An 18,695-nucleotide genomic window follows, 5' to 3' on the forward strand; every position below is an offset into this window, starting at 1 on the left:
GAAAAGGAGTTCAAAGACCGTCTTAGATGTTTCCAGATAAAACTCTTATTATCTCATCTCATTGATGAAATTCCATGGGTGGTGCAGAAAAATGAAGTCTTTCTTTTGTTTTCTTCAGTCTTAACTATTTTTTTTTCATTTAAGGAAGGAAAGTTAGAATAACTGTACCAATGACTTTTGATTGACAGTATAGGGAGCTGGAAGCATCTTTTCAGAGAGCTAAATGGGGGGTCCTTGAGTTTAAATTTCCCATCACATTCCAAATTAGAAGCAGGAATTTTCCTTCTATAATAAGGGTGCTGTTTAGCTACTAAATTCTGGTTTTTGCACAGCATTCAGACAAGACCAGAATAAAAAGTCTTCAGTGATTTTTTTGCTTTACATAGAAGGTGAGTGTTTAATTCTATGTAGTTGCCCTCCCTCTAGTGACAGATGTGAACATTACAGTAAATGAAAGCATTTTATATTATATTTTTTATTCCAAGGTTGGGGCTAACAGTCAGAATGAAGTACTCAGAGGCCCAATGCATGTGAAAATATTCATCTGCTTGTGGATCCTATTTATATTGATTATATTGCTTCCAAGGAAAGGGAGCTCAATTCAGATGTGAACAAATCTTCCCATTGTATTATTTCTTTGGGATTGGATACACTAAGCAGGACAACAAATACTATTATCTGGCTGTCCTTCCTTGGGCTTGAAGGCTAAGAAAGAGTCCTAATATTTAGGTTAGACTAGGAAGTTTTTAAAAGTTTTTACTCTTCTAGAGGAAGAGTAATCCATTTTTACATTGTTGTCACAAAATCTATGTGCATATGTCCATTAAATCATCAGGAATCAGTTTCGACTTAAAGGAGATTTAATGATAAGAAAGTTCAAATATGAAAATTATATTTAACTACAGCTCAATGGGGCATATATCCCCTTTTTGTCAGAGGCGATAGAACAATAACTGTATTTATTTATTTATTTATTTATTTATTTTTCATATTTTTATGCCACCCTTCTCCCAAAGGACTCGGGGCGGCTCACAGAAATTAAAAATGATAAAAACAATGAAATAGCTGCTAAAATAATCAATTAAAATCTCCCAATTAAAATCACCAATCAGATCAGCAAATTTGTTGGAAAAGCCATGTCTTCAGGTCACAGCAGAAAAAGCGGAGGTCGAGGGCCGTCCGGAGCCCCGTGGGTAACCCATTCCAGAGGGTCAGTGCACTCACAGAGAATGCCCTCATCCTGGGCACTACCAGCCGACATTGTCTGGTCGATGGCACCCGGAGGAGGGCAATCCTATGTGAGGGCACAGGACGGTGGGAGGCAGGCAGGAGGTGGTCCTGCAAGTACCCCGGGTCCATGCCATGTAGGGCTCTATAGGTAAGTACCAGCACCTTGAAGCGAATCCGAAGGACCACCGGTAACCAGTGCAGCTCACGCAGGAGAGGTATAACACGGGAGTAATGAGAAGCTCCCGTAACAACCCGCACGGCCGCATTCTGGACCAGCTGGAGCCTCCAGGTACACCCCAAGGGCAGCCCCATGTAGAGGGCATTGCAGTAGTCCAAACGAGAGATAACGAGAGCTTGGGTGACTGTACGGAAGGCATCCCTGTCTAGGAAAGGGCATAACTGGCGCACCAGGCGAACCTGTGCAAAAGCCCCTCTGGTCATGGCTGTCAGATGGTCCACTAAGGACAGCCACAAATCCAGGAGGACGCCTAGATTACGAGCCCTTTCAGAGGGAGTAAGCAACTCCCCTCCCATCAAAAGTGATGGGGCCACTAGACCATGAGATGCCGTCAACCACAGCCACTCCGTCTTGGAGAGGTTGAGTCTGAGCCTGTTCCTACCCATCCAAACCCGCACTGTGTCCAGGCACTTAGACATCACAGAAAGGGCATCTATGGGTTGGTCCGGGGTGGAGATGTAAAGCTGGGTATCATCAGCATACTGATGATACCTCACCCCAAAGCTGCGAATGATCTCACCCAGCAGCTTCATATAGATGTTAAAGAGCAAGGGGGAGAGAACCGACCCCTGAGGTACCCCACAAGTGAGGGACTTCGGGGAGGATCTCTGTCCCCCCGCCCAGACAAACTGCGTACAACCCGAGAGGTAGGAGGAGAACCACTGCAAAACTGTGCCCCCCACCCCCAACCCCCCAAGTCGTTGCAGTAGGATACCATGGTCAATGGTATCGAAAGCCGCTGAGACGTCAAGTAGGACCAGGATGGAGGAATAACCCCCATCCCGGGCCCGCCAGAGATCATTCACCATCATTTACCATTAGATTTGTCTGCTTGCTTCTGCATCCCAAGGTTAGCAAACTACTATTGCCCTTCTCTAGAATGCAGTGTGCCAATTCCATACACAAAACTAACCGTCTTGTTAGAAACATCAGTAGATTAAATAAATGTGTTAAATTTGGGTAGGCAGGATAAGCAGAAAATGGGAAAAAGAGCAAATCCAGAACACGCCAGTTCAAACAAAGACACAGGTAGGTCAGGACAAGTGAAGGCACTTGTTAGTTTTTATGTATGAAATTTGATATGGCTGCATATTCTTCCAGACCAGTAAAGTCTGGTTGGCTAACAACAGTTAACAAAACCAATGGAATAATAAAACCTCCATAAATCAAGCTAAAAACAGAATCAAAATAATCACAATACAATAGCCAAAAATAAAAGTAAAAGGTAAAGGTTTCCCCTTCCAGTCATGTCTGACTCTAGGGGCTGGTGCTCATCTCCATTTCCTAGCTGAAAGAACCACTGTTGTCCAAAGACCTTTCCATGGTCAAGGCGCTGTATAAACAGACTCAATGAACAAAACAAACCATCTAGCATCCTGACTCTTCACAGCCTCTTAGCATAGAATAACAGAGTTGGAAGGGACCGTGGAGGTCTTACAGTCCAACCCCCGGCTTAGGTAGGAAGCCCTATAGCATTTCAGACAAATTGTTATCCAATCTCTTCTTCAAAACTTCCAGTGTTGGAGCATTTACAACTTCTGGAGGCAAGTTGTTCCACTGATGAATTGTTCTAATTGTAGGAAATTTCTCCTTAGTTCTAGGTCGCTTCCCTCCTTGATTAATTTCCACCCGTTGCTTCTTGTCCTGCCCTCTGCGCAAGACCCTCCAGATCTCAGAGGCGAGGTTATTCCACAGGGCAAGTGTCATGACTGAGAAGGCCTTGTTTAATAGAGGGGACCAGCACTGTAAGATCTGGTGAGATGGGCAGAGATCTTTAGAAGATCTTTAAAGAGCAAGTGCCCATTCAGATATTGTAACTTCTCAGGAAGAAGATACGCTTTGGAGTTTTTGCCTGGTGCTCAGATAGCTTGGCTGCTCTTCAATATTATACACTGAATTTGACAGGGGATGCCCTATTCTGTCCTGATTAAAGCAGCAAAATAATTCAGGCTAACCTTAATACTGCTGTTGCCACAGTTGTTGTTTGACAAAACCAATATTGCTGAATAGGCTTTTCTGAATAGGCTGATAAAAATGATTAAAAACTATTTATGTGCTCCATGCCCTTGGTTAAAATGCAGATGTAAACTTTTCTATCCCTCACCTGTGCAGGTAGCCACCAAGCTAATTCTCTGTCTCAGGAACTTAATTAATTAAAAAAGTATTTATAGAATCTATAAAAATGCAGCAATGGATGTTTCTTTAGAAAATGCTAGAGGTCCGATTGCTTTTGCCTGTGCTACTGTTTGCTGGAACAAACACCAGCTATTGCATTTTCTGTAATTTGATACAATTTCACACATGCAAAAAACCAAGATGTAACTTATACATTAGAGTCTAAAACACATCCTACCGCTGTCAAACTCTGATGAAAGCTGTTTTCTATGCTGGACTAAGCTTGATTGTTTTTGGTTCCTATAGGCCAGGGGTCTCCAACCCCCGGCCCATGGACCAGCCAGCATCTGGGCTGCGCAAACATGCAAAGCCCCATCCATAGGATGCAGGCAGCACACAAAACCATACCCCCTCCGGTCCGTGGAAAAACCTTTCTCCACAGAACCGGTCCCTGGTGCCCCAAAAGTTTGGGGCCACTGCTTTAGGTGGACAAATCACCATGTGTTATTTTTTTCCCTCCAATTTTAAGCCAGGAAAATGACACAGTGAACATCTGATAAGAACTCACAAAATGAGATTGGCACTCATTTCATTCTCTTGTAATCCTAAATTCTTTTTAAAAATTTGTCTTTTCCATAATTCCAGGCTCATTTTATCTTTTATTTTGTCTGAATATTGATCTTACATATTTCACTTAGGTACCTGATCCCAGAAATATCCATGTTTGTAATGAAATAATTACTGTTTTGACATACAGCCAAGTTAGCTCCTAAAATACAAAAATAAAGGAATAGAATGCATTCAGCATGTTTGTTTGTTTGTTTATGTAGGCAAAACTCCAGCAATGAAGCAGGTTGGTGTCGCAGTCATTAAAAGGAAAAAGTGCAAGATGTCTGCCAAGATTTCAACAAGATCAAAATAAATAAATCAAGAAATTGATCTAGTATTGTTGTATCTTTTGCCAAAAAAGCAGAAGGCATCACAAAAGGGATATAATGTAATAAAATCTGCATTGAATAATTAATATGTAGAAATGCTGATTTAGAACTAAGTTTGCGGTATCCTTGGTGCTTTCTGAGTTTGGTTGCTTTCTTGCAGATTTTTCATTACCAAACTAGGTAAGATCATCAGTGCTAGTGGGAAGTGGGGTTTTCTCATATTTTATATACTAGCGGTTCCCTGTCAGTGTTGTAGGAGTGGTCTTAGTGGTTCCACCAATACTCCTACCAACACTGACAGGGCAAGCCACTAGTATATAAAATGAGAGCAAAGCCCACTCCCTACTAACCCTGATTATCTTACCTAGTTTGGTAAGAAAATGTCTGCAAGAAAACAGCCAAGCTCAGAGAGCACCAAGGACCCCACAGTTCAACCCTAAACTACATATATTTTTATTTATTTATTAAATTCCTATCTCCCCTACCAGGTAACAGAACTAAGTTTTTTTTTTTTATTAGAAAAGTTTTCAAATACAAATTTTTCCCCCTTTTTTTTTCCCTCTCCCTCCCCCTCCCTAACCCCCCCTCCCCACCCATCCCCCCCTGTGACTTCTTCGTAACAAAAAAAAAAAACCTAATTCATAACAGATTACTTACTCCCTCCTCTAAATATTGACCTTTACTTACTTAAATATTATTAATATTATAACATCCCCCTTTATCCGTACATTTCAGAAAAGAAAAAAGAAAGAAAAAAAAAGACATTATACTATAACATTATAGAATAACTTCTAATTTAGCATAATAGTATTATAGTATTATTATAATAGTATTATAACTCCCAATTTGGCAATAATCTGCCCTTTTTCTCCTCTCCCAAGAATGTATCTATGTATTATTACAATTCAAGACCACCTTCCACTTTAAAACTATACGATAAGTCCTACTTTAACATTTAATCTTCTATATATATTACTATAACATTTCAAAGCGGCCTTCCCCATAAAATCTAGTTTAACATTTATTCCACTCTATCCATTTCCACCACTCCCCTAAATATATCACTTAAAAATCCCTTTTCTTAGACTAATCAATCTACTAACTAGCTTATTCACCCACTATCATGCAAAATTACCATACACAACAATTCTTAATATCTTTGCTTCACTGCCCACACTACTTAAAAATATATGTCTATATATTCCATTATATCTAAATAAAAAAAAGAAAAGACAATGACTTTAAATTTAAAGTCCATATAATATCTTCTTTGAGGTCTTTCCACTAGATTGGTAAAACCAACATCCATAATAGGGTAACATAGCTTGCTGGTGCAACAGTTTATTCAGGATCTTCAATCATATCTGCCCCCATCAGTAGTAACTATCTTCTTATATGTATAAAAGTAAAAACAACCACCCGAGTAACATTATAATTATATTCCATATAGTAATAATTGTGGGTTTCATCAGGATTATTGATTCCCATCATCGTAGTGGGTAACAACCCGATCTTCTGCATTCCCCAGCATAATTCTCTTGCCTTGTGATTCGAGATAGTTATAATATGTTTATCAACACAAAAAGAAATTCCAAAGTGGATAATTCAAATCCATCAGTTTAAGGCTCTTTTCACGTCCCCAGATTACGGCCATGCAGAGATCTGCCACAATCCTCAGGATAATATTAACCAATACGTCGCCTCTTCTATGTTTACACATAATCATTCATATTTTAAAGTCACTGGCTTCACTGTTGCTTGATTTAGAAATTTCTATTTTTATGCAACCTATTTCTTTTTTTCTTTTCTTTTTGTGGGTTTGGTTTCCATCCTGGTTTCCTTTCTACAAATTGTGTATCATCTGGTCGGTTTTCATTCTGCTTTGTAGATTGGTCTTGTTGGTTTTGTTTTTGTGCCTCATGTTTCTTTTTTATCCCTTGTATATCCCCTAATTGGTTTCCATGCTTGTCCTTGCCTTGATAAGTCATCACATTAAGGTTAGATGCCACTTCTCTCAAATTTGTAGATAGTCCAGCTGGGGTGTCCGATAAATCCAAAGGCAATTTATCTGGTACAGTCTCTATACTTCGATATTTTACCTTTATTTCCAGCTCCTTCTGCTTATCCTGTATTATACCTGAAGATGTTAAGTTCATTTTCAACCTATTTTGATAAAATTCTTCCACTCTTTCAACAGTATTTAGCTGGTACCTTTCTCCTTGATATTTGAATATAATACCAACTGGGGCGTCCCACCTAAATGAGATATTTCTCTTTTTTAACTCATTCACCAGAAAACCAAATTTCTTCCTTTCCATTAATATCTTAGGTGGGAGTTCCTTGTAAATCCAAATCTTTCTTCCATACAATTGCAAATTAGAATTGAAGGAATTTTGCACGATATTATTCCTAATTTCTTTATCTGTAAAATAAATCACCACATCTCTAGGCAATTGCCTTTGCTTGGCAATCCAGGAGTTTATTCGATAAACTCTATCAATCCTACAAAACACTTCCTCAGGTTGAACCTTTAGAATCCCAGCTAGAATTTCAGAAGATATTTTCCTTAAATCATCTCTGTTATTTTCCTGCAAACCCCTCAATCTTATCGCATATTCTGTGAAATTATATTGTACCATTAGAATCTCTTTTTCAATCCTCTGTTGCAAATTTTCTACATTACCAGACTTTTGATCAGCATCCATTTTAGGTTTTTCTTCTGAGCTATTATCCTGAGTGTTTATCAAATCATTTTCAATTTTTTGAGTTCTATTGTCCATTTTATCTTGAATTTCTTCCATTTTAGACTCTAATAAATTAGTATTTGTGTCCAACTGTATCATAAATTCTGAAAAACCATTAGCCACTTTTGAGAATTTTTTCTCCAAAAAATCAAACTTAGATTTCACCAATTCTTTAATTTCCTGCTTAAATTTTTCAAGTTGCTGATTCACAATCTCCTCCCTTCTTTCAATCTCCTCTAAGAAAAATTCTATTATATTAAAATCAGGTTTCTGAGACTGAAGAGTTAAAACTTGTTCCTTTAAATTGTTGGTGGGGGAATCCCCCCCCCTTCTTGTTTATCTGACTTTATGAGTCTCAGTGCCATGTTTCCGCCCAGGCAGGCTTTGTTAAAAAAAAAAAAAACAAGAAAAAAGACTTATTTCCAATCAACAACAATATCAAGTCTCCAGGGGAAAAAGAGAGAAAAAGACACAGGAGCGAAGTTTTGTCTACAAATGTAGCCAGTGGTATTTATTCCGCTACATTGTAATAATAGAAAACGGAAGGACTTTCCCTTTCAGCCTCTCCTCCAGCCGCGGCAGACGCCATTTTAAAAGGCTTTTTTTCCTCTTTCTTTTCCTCCCTTCTCTTAAGTAGTTCTTAAAAGATAAGTAAAATACTTGCAGTTCAGTATTACAGGTCCAGCTCACATTTTCTTTGAGTAATCTGTTAAATTTGCAGGCTTGCTTTTGACGCCTGGTTCTGCATTAGCAGAGGTCTCCCAAAGCCCAGAGCAGCGGCTGGGGATATGGGGCATCTCATCCGCTCCGTCCCAAAAGTAAAAGAAAAACTTTTGGGACTCCGCAGAGAGTTCTACCCACCCCTGCCGGCTCTATCTCCGTTTCCTCATGGAAACGGAGTTTTTTCGAGCCACCATTCCGTTGTGAAGGCGGCTCTGACAGGCAGTGGAAGCTGACAATCCCAAAGGAACGTCTGGCAGCGACGAACAGCAAGCCGGAAGTCAGAACTAAGTTTAACTGTGATTTGTGACCTGTGTTTCTGCACCATCCTGTTCAGAGATGTAGAGTTAATATGAGATTCTCCCTTCTCAGCATTCTCTATGTTTCAAAAATCTCAAAGTAGATAGATCTCAAAGGAAGTGTGTGCCTGAGTAAGTAGGGGGAAATACCTTCTTTTTCTACTTATTTTTTTGTTTTCTACTGGCTCCTTCATTGGCCCTCTGAATCTTATGACTGTGGAGATTAATTTTTCTACTTCCTGTGAGAGAAATGTTGGAACAAAATTTGTTGTTCACAAATAAGGACCACTCACCAACTAATATCTACTTTGTTTTGGAACTCTTGCAGAGGTTCATTGAGTGACAGTATAGAATGGCACCATTTCTGTGATGGTACTGGGAAAATGGGTTGGGGGAATGCTTCTCAGCAAGAGTAGAAGAAAACCAGCGCCAAATATGTTCACCCTACAATCTTCTTACAGAACTAAGGCAACTCTAATATGATATGTCTATCACCCCAGCAAGCATGGACTAAAACTGGCAGAATTGTGCCTTGTTTCATTTTTAGAGAGCAATCTAGCTGTCATTTTAAGAATGCTTTTTAATATGCTTTTTTTAAAAAAAAAAACCATATCTGGCAGGAGAATGCCTTCCTCATATCTGAAGTTTATAATGTTATTATTTCATCTTTAGGTTTATCAATCCGTGCTTGGTTTCTATGGAAGAATACAAGAATGTTTGGAGAATCTCATTTTGGTAATCAAAGGGATTCTAAGGAGGGATTTAGTGAGAAGACATTGCTTATTTTTCAGAATTGCTTTCTGAACTGAAAGAAAATATATGGAAAGGGGGGGATGGGAAAGTAGAAAAAGAATTATCTGTTTGATGAAACTGTGATGACCAGGCTGGATTAAGGCAGAAATTGATTCACCAATCTTTTTTAATTTAGCACCTCCCAGAAATATTGGAGAATAGCTTTCTAATTGTTAGCTCCCTTGTCCACTGGCCAGTCAAGGTGAAAATTGAGGGGTCCTGGTCTCCGAGCTTGGTTGTTTCCTTTGCAGATGTTTTATTACCCAAACTAGTAACATCACCAGTGCTAGTTAAGGAGTGGGGTTTGCTCTCAGTTTATGTTCTACTGGCTTGCCCTGTCAGTGTTGGTGGTCCTAGAAGTTCTTTGGTTGGGCTATTTAGTGTTGACTTGCTTGGTAGTTCCTTCATTGGGGTATTGTTTACTTCTTGACTGTTGGTCTGATGTTAATATTGAAGTTAATCTTTACTCATCTGGGTGCTGATTGCTGGTGGGGAGATGCTTTGGTTTTTTTGTTCCCCTTTTGGCCCATTGATTGTCTCTTTTGCATAGTATGTAGACATCATTTATGTCTATGTGTCTATTGATGGCTAATTTGTCAGAGTGCTAGGCTTCTATAAATTCCCTAGCTTTTTGGACTTGGCCTGGTCTAGGATGATGATAGTTTCCCGGTTGAAATTATGTCTGGAGTTATGGAGTTATTCTCCAAGACATCTGGAAAACATTAGATCGAGAAATGATGACATCAACACTGATATGGGAATCATTCATATTGATCAGAGTGTAGATTATTTTTGAGTAGGCACTTTAAATTAATATTTGAAAGGAACATTTGTCAAAAGATCAGTGCCACCATACATTTTAGTCTTTCTACAATGAACTAGCCAAAGATACCTATCCAATATCCAGTGGTGTGAACTGAACAAAGAGAGAATATTGCTGGTTATATATCTTTTTTTGATTTGAGAGATACTATAGCACTAGAGAAATAGGACATAAAGCCTTCATAAAATCTAAATAATAATAATAATTAATAATCCTGATCAACAGCACCTTCAACTCAGCAACTCAGGAAAAACCCAGCAAATAATGCAACTCCCATCATATTGATGTTATATGTCAATACTGATTTGTCTTGCTTAATATGTAAGCTATTGTGTGTACATCTGGGTGATCTTCCCAATGGAGAAATGTATAGTAGTCTCTTCATGAGGCAACAAAGGCAGTAGCAATTTTGCTGGGGCCTTCTATTCCAGGAAAGGTTGCACCTGACTAGCAGTCAAAGCTGGGGAATGGCCCTGCTGGCCAAAGTTCCCACCTGCTTTGAAATGAGAATCCAGAAGCATCACTAGTTTGGGCAACAGCTCTTTCTCGCAGAGCAAAACCTCATCAACAACCAAAGTTGGTATCATCCCAGGATCATTTGGTTTCCAAACCTGCAGCCATTTCATTTTGGTAGGGTTGAATATCAACTTGTTTCTGCCCATCCAGACACTTAAAGAACCCTTCCAGGTACTAATGTGTTTGCTTTATTTATCTTGCCACCCAGATTCACATACCTTTTGCTTAGAAAGGACTGAGTCAGTGAATACATTAACAAAGCATTAAGTATGATGCGCCTGTAGCCAATACACAAAAATTTACCTAAACTACATTCAAAAGAGCCTTCAGGCTTCTTGTAGATATAAATTGATTTTGCATTCTGCTATGATTCAACATCCTTTTTTCTGCTTCCATTTCTTTAAAAAATTAAACAGCATTAACCTCATAGCCAGTGATAGACAAAAACTGTGCATGTTTGCTCCAAAAATTCCTCCCAATTGATTAATGCAATTGGTTAATGTTAAACACAACTGCATTTTACATAATGGTCCTTTAATTAATGTTATATTTACTATGTGTATTAGGATTCCCCACCCATTTGCTCCTTCTGCTGACCGCATCTCTGCGCTCACGTAATGCATGAGAGAGAAGTATAAAAAGTTAGTGACAGAATTAGAGGAGCCCTAAATAAGTTGTAGATGGTGACTCATCCCCAGATCACTGCCGTTGACATTTGAGCTTCAGTCAACTGTTCATCTGTACTGGCCATCTGGACAGAGTAGGAATGTTTTGTTCTTAACTGAGACCAGAAAAAGAAAATGCTTTCATGCATTTGTGGATTTATGTCATTGTGGTATGAATTTATCCATTTTTACTCCCAAAAAACTGTGCAGGGACATGTCATACACACAGTCAACCACTCTGCTTGTCCTATATGCACCTTTAGGTTGCCTGGTCAATCATAGAAAGGACCCTAATATGGGGGTCCCCAATCCCCGGGCCACAGCCCACTACCGGGCCACAGCCCATTCAGAACCAGGCCACAGAAGCAGGCGTGCACAGTTCCATTTGTGGGAGCGCCAAACACAAGTGCCTGCTACTTGCCTAAGTGGAGCTGCTTTGAGTGCATGCGCCTGCCGCTCCCATGGAACCAACCCCTTTCCCCCCCTTCCGCCAGTCCACAAAGCCAGAAAGATTGGTGGCTGCTGCTCTAATTAGCTAAGCAATAATTATATTTAAAATAGATTCCACAGCAGAAGCCAGTTGTTTAATTCTACAAAGGATGTAAGACCAACTTCATGAAAATGTCTTCCTTCCTGAAGAAAACATGGTAAATTGTTGAAAGAAGCACTCATTTTTATAAGCCTGGAGTTTCCCCATTAATCAGAGAACAGCAGTTATCCTTACCTACACATTTTAAAATTCATTTTATCTATGAAGACAAAGCAAAAACCAATAAAATAAAAATAATTCTAAATGTGGAAAATTTGTAAAGGGCATGTATAAACAATTTATTCACTCTGAAAAATAAAAAGAGCAAATTCAAGAGCAAAAAGGTTTTAAACTGTTGATTGGAATATTTGCATGCAGAGTATTGTTTTCTTCTCCTTGTTCCCTGAATAGCAAAACAGAAAAATTATATGTAATTAAAATGGAAAAAAGTATCAATTAGCAGTGATTCTCAAGAGCTGGGGAAAGTGTTGACTAATGAGAAAAACAGAACTCATCTTTTAGCAGTCTCTTCACAGCAAGATTATCCTGGAGAAAACAGACATTTTCTCTCCAGTTAAAATTTAAATTAAAAAAGAAATAGGAAAATGTTGTTTATAATTTAGAAATGCTTCATACTTTTTAAAGACACTGACTTGCAAAAATTGCTGCATGTTGGCCAAACTAGGTGCCAATAATTTTTTTAAAAAAACAAACTTTTTTTAGTACCGTATATTGAGACATCAGCGAGAAAGAACATACCTGAATGTGACCAAAAAAAATTGCATAAGAAAACAGGATTCCAAGTACGTGTTTGACATGGCAGGAATTTAATTATAACTGACTTAATTATCTTGCTTTGTCTGACTTTCCAATAAAATGTTAAATTGTTTACTTTGATTAAAGAATAGAACGATCCACTCTGGATTCACATATCACACGAAACCAGTATTTCCCAACCTTGGCAACTTTGAGATGAACTTCAATTCCCAGAATTCCCTAGCCAGAAAGTAAAAGAAGTGGCTACTCAGACTTTAGGTATGACATAATTAGAAACAAAATATGGAGTATATCCATCCAAGGCCCAAACTTCAGATAATAGCCTTGCAGCAGGTATTGACATAGCTGAAGAAATAACTTCAATATTTATCCTCTCTTAAATCTAATGAATTTGGAGTTGCTCACATGTAGGAGCTTTTGAGAAGAATCTCTACAAGAAATAAAGGCCTGTGGTTTGCAGCTGAGAGACAAGGCCATCATCAATCCATTTTGCTTCTCAACTTTGATGTTCTAAGTCACAGCAAAACATATGATCCATTCCTATGGATAGAGTCTTAGGGACAGGGTCGCATGTGTTGCATCATGTCCATCCTCTTCCTCGCAGTTCTGGGAAATAAATGATGGACTGTGGATAGTTCTGCAAAAAGCCAACGATTGTGGTGAAATGAAGAACAGCAAAGATCAGCTCTTGGATAATTCCTCTCCAGACAAGGAGAGGACTTGAGAACGCCCATAAGTGTTCAAGACAGCACATTAGAACTCTGGTATATGAAGAAGTAGCCATCTTGCTCTAACTGCAGTTGGGGCTTTGAAAGGACAGGGGTATTGGGGGGCATTTTTTATTTAAAACAGAACAGAGAGTAAGGGAGGGAGAAAAAGAGAGAGAAGGGGGGCAGGAGTGGAAAGGAGAGAGGAGATAGGGGGAGAGGGGAGGGAGGAGAGGAGAGGGGGGAGAGGGGAAAGGAAAGGAAAGGAAAGGAAAGGAAAGGAAAGGAAAGGAAAGGAAAGGAAAGGAAAGGAAAGGAAAGGAAAGGAAAGGAAAGGAAAGGATACACACATGTATCAGTGGTGGGTTTCAAAATTTTTTACTACCGGTTCTGTGGCTTGGTGGTGTGGCATGGTGGGCATGGCAGGGGAAGGATACTGTAAAATCTCCATTCCCTCCCCAATTCAGGGGAAGGTTACTGCAAAATCCCCATTTCCTCCTGATCAGCTGGGACTTGGGAGGCAGAGAATAGATTGGGGCGGGGCCAGTCAGAATTTTTATTAACGGTTCTCTGAACTACCCAAAATTTCCACTACCGGTTCTCCAGAACTGGTCAGAACCTGCTGAAACCCACCTCTGACATGTATGTGTGTGTGATACAGAGATGGAGATACATACATATATGAGCTGTTTCACTAAACCATCACCATATTTCACTCTACTGTAATTGACAATGTAATCCATAATTCATTCTTATTATAGCATTATTCTCTCAATATTAAGTCACATTATTCACAACATAAAATTGTAATGATACAAAGTATTCCTCCTTTTTTGATAGGTAAATAAAAATAGAATGTTGAAGATAAGGCATTATTACTTATTAGCAGCACTCCTTGTTGACACCATATTTTTCTTCTCAATGTATAAATGAGTACAAGGATTGGTGGAGAAAAAATAAAGCAAGTATCCAGCTAAATAGAATATGCTATAATCATAACATTATTTGATAATGGTTGATGGTTTGAAGTGCATTCCAGAAGTGTCAAAAAAAAGTTCCCAGGGCCTATTTAAGGCAAATATGTGTTGTCTAAACAAGGACAACAGAAATCTGCCAAGGCTTGAAAACTGACACTACACTTCATAATTTAATGAGGTCTCTTGAGCTCCCATTAAAGGCCCTCCTTTTAATGGTCCACACACTTTGAATAGAGCACGGCTTATGAAGCAAGCACAACCTTGGATTCAGAAAATTTATGATGGAGCTGCCTGATCTTGAAAACCAAACCTGTAGTACCACAGACCTGCAATGACATCCTTCTACAATGGATTAACTCATGAGGAAAAGCAACCATCTCTATTTCATAGCATAGCATAAAATCAGTCTACCATTTAAGAAACAAGCAGCCAATTGGGTGTAGAAATTGATGGGTTGGACTAGAAACTGGAAAACTGAATTCTAATCCTCTCTTAGGCATGGACATGGTCTGGGTGATTTTGACTCACTCACTCATTCAGCCAACCCACCTTAAGGAATTCTTGTTGTGAAGAAAATAGAAGTCAGGCATATTATATAAGATAGAAATATAATAATAATAACAGCAACAATTTGGCATGAAAGAACAATGCCAGCCTTCCCTAATCCCCAAAGTCTCCGTGATGCCATATTGGCCTGGGAACTTGGAGTCCGAAGCCAACGCACCTGGAAGACATTTACACTGGGGCAGTGGTGGGTTTCAAAAATTTTTACTACCGGTTCTGTAGGTGTGGCTTGGTGGGCGTGGCAGGGGAAGGATACTGTAAAATTTCCATTCCCACTCCAATCCAGGGGAAGGTTACTGCAAAATCCCCATTTCTTCCCGATCAGCTGGGACTTGGGAGGCAGAGAAGAGATGGGGGTGGGACCAGTCAGAATTTTTACTACAGGTTCTCCGAACTACCCAAAAGTTCCACTATCAATTCAAACGGTTGGAGTCACATAACTGCACTAAATCTAAATATGGATGTTTGTCGTTGGCTAGATGTTTGGTGAACCCATCCTTTGTGAAGTAAGGTGATCTTAAAGTCTGATGCTAAGCTAGGCAGGAGCATCTCAAAGACCTGGGAAGAAATGTCCGTATCATTTCTGTCCTATAACATCAGACTTAGAAGGAACAAAATATGAATCTCAGATGCAAACACAGATACAACTGCAAGGACGTGCTGAGAGTTAAGGCTAAGTTTCAACTTCTTCATGCCTTCAAAACTGGCTTTGAGGGAGTTTCTTTTTAAAGAAGGTGTTGCAGAAGCTTTAAAAATATGATAGAAGTTCAGCCAAACTGTAGGGAAAGGGCCCTTCCTTCCCGTTGACCTCTGATAACATCTGCCCAAGGTTTTCTTTAACCAGCACAGTTAGAAATGTGTAGGAAAACATGATCAGCAAACTTCCAAGGCTTCTGTGTTGTGCTATCCTGATATCCAGACATCTGATCTTCACCAGTTGCACAGTGCACTCTTTTAAATCTTTTCTTTTTTTTAGTCAATTTGGCATCCCCACAATAGACAGCAAATCGCTGTGGGATGGTTTTCTGATTTTATTTTAATATTTTTTTTTTTAGAAGGGAGAGGAAGATCTCTTACAGTCAGAATTTTTATTAACTAAGCAATTGTTTCCTGCTTCTCGTGTTCAGATGTGCCCTGCGGTAACCTTTGTGCTCCGAAATGCTCATATTAGTTATTTCAAAGTTGGGTGCAGAGCTGTGCTTTCCCATGTCTGCCACTAATGACTTGCAGCTGTTGCTAATCTGTGCCTCTGATTTCCTTTGATTACTATGTGTATTGATGCCTCTGGTAAATAGGCATCTGCCAGGTGCCAACACAATTGGGGAGGGGAGATATAAAAAGTTCCCTGTTTCAAACTCAATGTGACATTGTGTGAGCTGAGCTAGAGAGAGGGAAAAGGGGCACATCTGTCTCTTTAACTATTGAAGGGCAAGCAGTTATGGGGATTCTTGTTCCATGCTTGGGCAGGGAAATTCCTCTATCCCAGGGGAATAAAATCCTACACACACATTTTTTTTTTAGGAAAGGATGATAATAAAGCAACAAATGCACAATCAGAAGAGCCGGGGCTTCCAAGGAGGCTTTGCACCAGCATGCAGCAACCATTAACAAAGCTTCCAGATAACCTTTAAGTGAAAGCTAATAAAAATGATACCCCATGGTTTAAAGAAATATATTGTGGAGCAGACAACTCCCACGGCTTGTGACTGCTAACTCTACTTTGCAGCAAACAGACATAATTTTTGGACTGCAGTGTACAACAGTAGTAGGTTGCCCCTGGTTCACACCGGTTCTATAGAACTGGTAGTAAAACTGGCGGGAGGCTCTGCCCACCGACCCCGACATCACTAAAACACTTCTGCGCGTGTGCAGAAGAGCGTGCGCACAGCCCCGCTGTGAACCGGTAGTAAAGGTAAATAGAACCCACCCCTGGTGTACAGTGCTGTAAGTCCTAGACTTACAACAATTCATTTACCGACCATTTGAAGTTACAACAGCACTCAAAAAAGGGACTTATGACCAGTTTTCACACTTAATGACCATTACATGATCAAAATTTGGGCACTTGGTACTTGTATTTATGAAAGTTGCACTGTCTCTTGGTCATGCAATCACCTTTTGCAACCTTCCCAGCTGGCTTCTGACATGCAAAATCAGAGGAGGAAGTCAGATTCACTTAACAACTGCATGACTCATTTAACAACTGTAGTGATTCACTTAATATCTGTGGCAAAAATGGGTCAAAACTCAATTAACAACTGCTTTCTTAACAGTAGAAATTTAGGTCTCAATTGTGATTGTAAGACGAGGACCACCTGTAAAGTGGTTTGTGCATGTTGAACCCATATATTGGCTTCTGTTTTTAAAATGTAAAATAAAGCACACACACACACACACACACACACACACACACACACACACACACTCCAGCCACTGCAAACCTAAAATTATGTTTTGAGTTTATCACTGCAAGGAAATAACCTGTGGCTTTCACTAAATCAGAAGCCTGTGTCCACATAACACATTAAGATAAAATGAGTTTGATGACTTTGTGGTTCAGTAGGTCCCACCACTGAAGCCATCTTGTTTTTCCTGTTGTGATGAGGCAGCCCACCTGACAGTCCCTGGCTGTCCCCATCACTCCTGTTTCCAGAGCCAGCCAGGGACTTCCATCTGCTAATTATCCCAGATGGGAACACCTGTCCACTGACTTTGTCTTCCATTAAAGATGCCAACCTGTATTACAGCATTGAAAAGTTTAGAGACAAAGAAATGGGAGCCAATTAACTTACCCAACACCCAGGAGAGACATCTAACTGCCAAATCCTGAAAGAATTATCTGATTTTTAAAAATTGCTGCTGCTCTGATCTGACTGATTTGTTTTGCTACCAGAATATGTTTGAACTTTAACATTAAAATGGATATTGGAAAAGTCTACCTCAAAACATAAAACTGATATTCAAGCTTGTTCAGAATACCCAGATTGGGGTCATAGAATAAGCTAAGCTGCATAGAGTCGGATGAATAAACCACCATATGCTGGCTTCCCACAATACACTGAGGCAACACCAGATAAACTATATTTTATTTAAGCACAATATGTGAATTTAGCACTAATTGTCTTGGCATGAACTGCTTTATTGGGCTTGTTTCTGAGCAGAAGTATCCAGGATGTTGCGGGGATAATAGAAGGAAGGAGTACAAGGTATATTTGCTGCCTTGAATTAGTTATAAAAATAATAAAGGTGGGATCAAAAAAATCATACATATGTAAAGTGGTAAGCCAAAGTGGTACCAGTGGTGGTAGGAGTATTTGGGACTGTGACTCCTGAGCTGGGAAGGTGACTCCAACTACCCAGCATTGAGACCAGAGTACCAGGTGACGGTGAACATTTGTCCTTGCTCCCATTCCTGCCCCTCTAGCAGTTGAAAAGTATGCAAATGCGAGTAGATAAATAGGTTCCACTTTGGTGGTGGAAGTTAACGGTGTTCCGTGTGCCTCAGTAGATAGTCATGATGATCACATGACCATGGAAATGTCCTTTCATGGTCAACCATTTTTATTCAATTTTCATTCCCAGTCCTATGCCTGCAAAATATAGAATTCAAGGCTGATTTCCCCCACTACCTTTCTTGTTTCTCTTGCAACACTTCCGAGCATTTATTATCGATGTGATTTGGAAAACTCCCCTGGTGAAACTTAACATCACTCCATCTGTAGTTAGAACTCCATCTGCTAAATGTCTGCTTATTGAGTTGTTGCAAAACACCTCTCTCTCTCCCCCCCTCTCTCTCCCTCCCTCCCTCTCTATTTTCAGACATGGAAATAGGAAATTAGGAATATTTTAATACCTAACACAATTAAAGCCTACAAATGAATGACCACAAGGAAACAACAAGGCAGGGTTTTTTTTCCTAAATAATGCATGCTTATTTAACAAGTTCTGCTGCATTCAGAGAGTCCTTTTCTTCCATACATGCCCTGATAATTTCAGACTTTTTCGCTCTCGTTAAAGAAAATCAGATATCACAATTTAATCCAGATTCCAGATTATTATAT

Source organism: Pituophis catenifer, unplaced genomic scaffold (assembly GCF_029215685.1).
Source record: "Pituophis catenifer annectens isolate HBS135680 unplaced genomic scaffold, rPitCat1.0.hap2 SCAF_3, whole genome shotgun sequence".
Taxonomy (NCBI): Eukaryota; Metazoa; Chordata; class Lepidosauria; order Squamata; family Colubridae; genus Pituophis; species Pituophis catenifer.